Raw genomic sequence first — 6,035 nt, 5'->3', positions numbered from 1 at the left:
GCACCACTTCCGATCCAGCTCTCTGCTATGGACTGGGAAGGCAGTGGAAGGCCCCTGCACCCAAATGGGAGACCTGGAAGAAGCACCTGACTGCTGGCTTCAATTCAGCCCAGCACGCCGGAATGCAGGCCATTTGTGCAGTGAATCAATGGAAGGAAACCTTTCTCTCTGTCTCTCTCTCTCACTGTCTAACTCTGCCTGTCAAAAAAAAAAAGAATTTCTTTATTAATTTGAAAATCAGAGTTAAACAGAGAGAGAAGACGCAGAGAGAGGTCTTCCATCCATTGGGTCACTCCCCAATTGGCTGCAATGGCCAAAGAAAGGAGCCAGGAACTTGGTCCAGGTCTCCCACACAGATGCAGAGGCCCAAGGACTTAGGCCATCTTCCTCTGCTTTCCCAGGCCATAACAGAGAGCTGGATTGCAAGTGGAGCAGCTGGTGTCAGGGTTTTTAACCACAACCAAGAACGACAACCAACACCACACTGAGCAAAGAAAGAGTTTTATTAGGGTGAAGAACTGCCAGGAGCAGCCTCAGAGGGGGAGGAGCTCGGGGCTCATGTGTAAGGCTGGGGCTTTATAGGGAACTGTGTCAAGGGAGGAGGGGACAGGTGGGAGATGAGTTGGAGTGGCCGAACAGAGATGAGGGATGCAGGCTAGAACAGCTGGAGGGGAAACCAGGCACCATGAGACAGGGAGTCCCTGACATAGGGGGGTCTCCAAAGCTGCCTGATTCAAAGCTGGGGCAGTGAGAGGGACCTGGAGGAACAGGATGTCTCCCTGATTAGCAGCTGGGATACAGTGTGTGCACAGGAGGCTGTCCAGGTGTGGGCACCTCTGTGTTTTCATTTTCCTGTTGCCAGGAAACAAGGGGGGGGTCTTGGACCAAGTGGATTCAGGACTCACAGCCAGGACTCCAATAGGGGCCCATGTGAGATGCCGGCACTGCAGATGGCTACTTCACCGCTACACAGCAGCACAGGGTCCTGAAGCAGATTTTTAAGACAGCAATAAATTGTCTAGAGATCCCACCCATAACACACAGCTTTGCCTGCCACTTTCTATGGCTGAACACTACAGTGAAAATTATTTAAGTGTATACCTTTGGTTATGTATTTTATCCATGCAAAATTTAAATACCTTATTCAGGGGAGGGATAAAATTATATACTATTGAAAGAAAACCTGCAAGTCACATGAGGCTCTCTCACTGTATCCATGAAACACTAAGGAAATTGGCATGAGTGTTCGCCAGGACAGGACTGCACAGCAACCAAGAAAATAAATACACAGGGCAGGCACTGTGCCATAGCAGGTGGAACTGCCGCCTGCAGTGCCGGCATCCCATGTGAGCGCCGGTTCAAGTCCCAGCTGCTCCACTTCTTATCTGTCCAGACCCCCAAGCTATTCCTGGGAGGGCAGTGGAGGATGGCCCAAGTATTTGGGCCCCTGCACCTTTGTAGGAGACCCAGAGGAAGTTCCTGGCTCCTGGCTTCAGATCAGCAAGCTCCGGCCATAGTGGCCATTTGGGAAGTGAACCAGCAGGTGGAGGACCTGTCTCACTCTCTCTCTTTTTCTCTCTCTCTATCTCTGCCTCTCTGTAACTCTGCTTTTCAAATTAATTAATTATCCTTTAAAAAGGAAAATAAATACACAACTAATGACAAAATAGAGCAATATGTATACAGGCAGACAAACGTGATTTTATTGACTATAGACACATGGCTGAGTTATAATTTGATCTCACCTCACATGTCTGAAAGTATGCAGTGCTTAAAACTATCATCAAAATCTTAACTTATAAGTAAAAATCCAGGGGCTGGCACTGTGGTGCAGTGGGTTAAAGCCCTGGCCTGAAGCACCAGCATCCCATATGGGCTCCAGCTCTAGTCCTGGCTGCTCCTCTTCCAATTCAGCTCTCTGCTATGGCCTGGGAAAGCAGTAGGAGATGGCCCAAGTCCTTGAGACCCTGCACCCATGTGGGAGACTGAGAAGAAGCACCTAGCTCCTTGCTTTGATTAGTGCAGCTCACGCCATTCAGCCTTCTGGGGAGTGAACCAGCAGAAGGAAGACCTCTCTCTGTCTGTCTGTCTGTCTCTCTCTCTCTCTCTCTCTCTGAATCTCTCTATAACTCTATCTTTCAAATAATAAAATAAATCTTAAAAAAAATCCAAATAACTTACTGATGTAAGAGAACCTACCCTGACAAAAACAACAACAACAAAACTCCCACAAATAGAGGATTTCGGAGAATGAGATAAATGTTAATTCAGAAAATCAGGCATAAGCCTCCATGTACCATTACAAAAGAATTCCTCTAGATAGCTCCAGTTCTTCGCTGTGACAGAGCACTTGTGAAGACCAGGCAGGGGAGTCACTGGCCTGAGAAAATACATTCCCATTGAAAAGCAGTTCTGATGAGAAAAGTGTAATGAAACAGAGTTCAGACAATACAGAGAAACATCATTAGATGATTTATAGTTTTTAAAGATTTATTTGTTTATATGAAAGCTGGAGTTACAGAGGCAGAGAATGGGAGGGAGGGAGGGATGGAGGGGGAGAGAGAGAGAGGGAGGGAGGGAGGGAGGGAGGGAGGGAGGGAAAGAGAGAGACTTCCATCGCTGTTTCATTCTCTAAATACTGCAATGGCTGTAACTGGGTCAATGGGAAGCCAGGAGCAAGAGCTTCTTGCAGGTCTCCTACTCAGGTGCAGGGGCCCAAGGACCTCAACCAGCTTCTATGGCTTTCCCAGGCCATAGCAGAGAGCTGGATCTGAAGTGGAGCTGCTGGGACTGAAACCCGCACACATATGGGATGTTGGCACTACAGGTGGCAGCTTTATTCCCTCCGCCACAGCACCAACCCCAATAAAGTAAACCTTTAAAAGACATTTTGCTTTTCTACACCAAGAATACCTCCATTTTTCTTCAAAACAGAGGCTTGAGACCCAGTCATGAAGAGCAGAGGCTTCCACAAAACACTGTGTAAGCAGATGGAATGCTAGGGGTTAGGAATTCGGGGAGGGAAGGCAGGGTCCTGTGGTGCTCCAGCATCACGTCCCTGTACAAAGCCCTCTGAGCAGGGTCCAGGCAGCCCAGCGCCTCCCACAGAAACCTGTGGTTCTGAACATAAATGTCCCTGAAATTCAAAGCATCATCATAGCAGACTAAACAGCCGTGCACAGAGTTCTTGACTCTAGATGCAGTGGGAGAGGCAGGGGTGGGCAATGACGTAGCTGAGTGACTCAGTCAGGTACTCATGGTTATGACATGGGGTTGATATAAAGTCCAAGAACCAGGGCAGATACTAGTGTTTACTGGACTGCAACATGTAGACCAAGGCACCAGTAGATGGATCCGTGATGTGTGTGTAGCACACAGGGGAACACGAGGCTCCTTGCTTTCATGGATGGAAAGATCATGAAGACTTGTAGGGGTCCGTCTCAGATTTTAGGAATTTAACATTTAGTTGTATAAAAATGCACATGCTGTTTACATGCAGATGCTGATGCAAGGAGATCAGGGTGGACGCTGAGTCTCTGCACTTCTGACCAGCAAGCATAAAAGGGCTTCTTGCCCCACGCGTGACCCTTCTCCTCCTTCCCCACCCCATTTCTTCCCTTTAGCTGACACCCTTGGTGCCGAACCAGACCTTTCCAGACTCCTTGGAACGCAACTGGCAAACAGATAAGCTGCACGGGGCAGCTTGTGAAACGGATGAGAGGGAAGTTCCCAGAGGCTTCAAAGAGCCCCTGCTCTCCCACCAGCTGCCTTCCACCTCTCCCCACCCCACCCAGGATTGGCAAATTCCCTCCAAAACCAGATAACAGCTCAGCTCTAGATGCACAGTCTCTTCCGAGATTTGCTTCAATAGAGCAACTTGTCTCTGCTGAGCTCGCTCTCTGTGTCCTTTTTCCATCTCCTTTCTGAGGTTAGGAAAGGCCAGACCCCGAACTATTCCAAACCCAACTGAGCACACCTCTGAAGACGATGTCTCAGGTCCAGGGCCACACATTATAATATAAGAAAGTAGGACTGAGGGAGGTCCCAGACAAGATCAGCACACCTGAAAAGAATGCTTTATTGCTATGTAAGAGCCAGCGTTCAGAATAATATGACATCCACACATTTCACTTCTTAGTTTCCAATCATGAGAGAAAACGTGTACACACACACTTGCTATCAAGAAATAGTATGTGCTTGTATGATGTTTGCATAATGGGAGAATAAGGCCAAATTGTTAAACTTAGGTGTGGTCATTGAACTCTGTTTTATACTTAGTGTATTATTTGAAATATTTTAAAATCAGGGCAGGCACTATGGCATCCTTGGTAAAGCCACCACCTGCAGTGGCATCAGTTCCAGTCCGCATGGAAAACCCGGAAGAAGCTCCTGGCTTCTGTCTATGGATCAGCCCAGTTTCCCACCACTGCTGCCATTTGAGGAGTGAACCAGAAGATGAAGATCTCTCTCTGTCTCTCTCTCTCTCTCTCACTGTCTCTTCCTCTCTCTATCTGTAAATCTACCTCTCCAATAAATAAATAAATCTTTAAAAATAAATGAAGAACCTGCTAGCCATCTTTTCCCCTGCCTCCTCCCTCCACTCTCAAGAGTCTCTGCTACCCACCATTTTTTACTTAACTCCTGTGAGAACAGCACTTTTAGATTTCAAGCAGTTTCTCGCTTTTTTTTTTTTAAGAATTTATTTATTGGCCAGCGATGCAGATCATCACTAGGATAATCCTCCGCCTGTGGCACCGGCACCACAGGTTCTATGCCCAGTTGCAGTGCCAGAGTCTGCCCTGGTTATTCCACTTCCAGTACAGCTCTCTGCTGTGGCCCAGGAAGGCAGTGGAGGATGGTCCAAGTACTTGGGGCCCTGCACCCTTGTGGGAGACCCAGAGGAAGTTCCTGGCTCCTGGCTTCAGATCAACAAGCTCCAGCCATTGTGGCCAATTGGGGAGTGAACCAGCGGGTGGAGAACGTGTCTCAGTCTCTCTCTCTCTTTTTCTCTCTCCACCTCTGCCTCTCTGAAACCTTGCCTTTCAAAAAAATAAATAAGTCTTAAAAAAAGTAAAATAAATACACAACTAATGACAAAATAGAGCAACATGTATACAGGCAGACAAACATGAGTTTATTGACTATAGACACATGGCTGAGTTGTATTTTGATCTCACCTCACATTGTCTGAAAGTATGCAGTGCTTAAAACTATCATCAAAATCTTAACATACAGGTAAAAGTCCAGGGGCATGGGCTGTGGTGCAGCGGGTTAAAGCCCTGGCCTGAAGTGCCAGCATCCCATATGGGCACCAGGTCTAGTCCTGGCTGCTCCTCTTCCAATTCAGCTCTCTGCTATGGCCTGGGAAAGCAGTAGAAGATGGCCCAAGTCCTTGAGACCCTGCACCTGTGTGGGAGACCCAGAAGAAGCTCCTAGCTCCTGGCTTCGATTAGTGCAGCTCTGGCCATTTCAGCCTTCTGGGGAGTGAACCAGCAGAAGGAAGACCTCTCTCTGTCTCTCTCTCTCTCTCTCTCTCTCTCTCTCTCTCTGAATCTCTCTGTAACTCTGTCTTTCAAATAAATAAAATAAACCTTAAAGAAAAATCCAAATAACTTACTGATGTAAGGGAATCTACCCTGACTGAACACCTGACAACAACAACAACAACAAAACTCCCACAAATAGAGGATTTCAGAGAATGAGATAAGCGTTAATTCAGAAAATCAGGCATAAGCCTCCATGTACCACTACAGAAGAATTCCTCTAGATGGCTCCAGTTCTTCACTGTGACAGAGCACCTGTGAAGACCAGGCAGGGGAGTCACTGGTCTGAGAAAATGCATTCCCATTCAAAAGCAGCTCTGGTGAGAAAAGTGTAATGAAACAGAGTTCAGACAATACAGAGAAACATCATTACATGATTTACAGTTTTTAAAGATTTATTTATTTGTTTATTTGAAAGCTGGAGTTACAGAGGCAGAGAATGGGAGGGAGGGAGGGATGGAAGTGGGGAGAGAGAGAGAGAAAGAGAGAGAG

The sequence above is a fragment of the Oryctolagus cuniculus genome, chromosome 18, assembly GCF_051225735.1.
Source record: "Oryctolagus cuniculus isolate XC-2025 breed Fujian yellow rabbit chromosome 18, ASM5122573v1, whole genome shotgun sequence".
Taxonomy (NCBI): Eukaryota; Metazoa; Chordata; class Mammalia; order Lagomorpha; family Leporidae; genus Oryctolagus; species Oryctolagus cuniculus.
Note: the sequence above shows the minus strand (reverse complement) of the source record.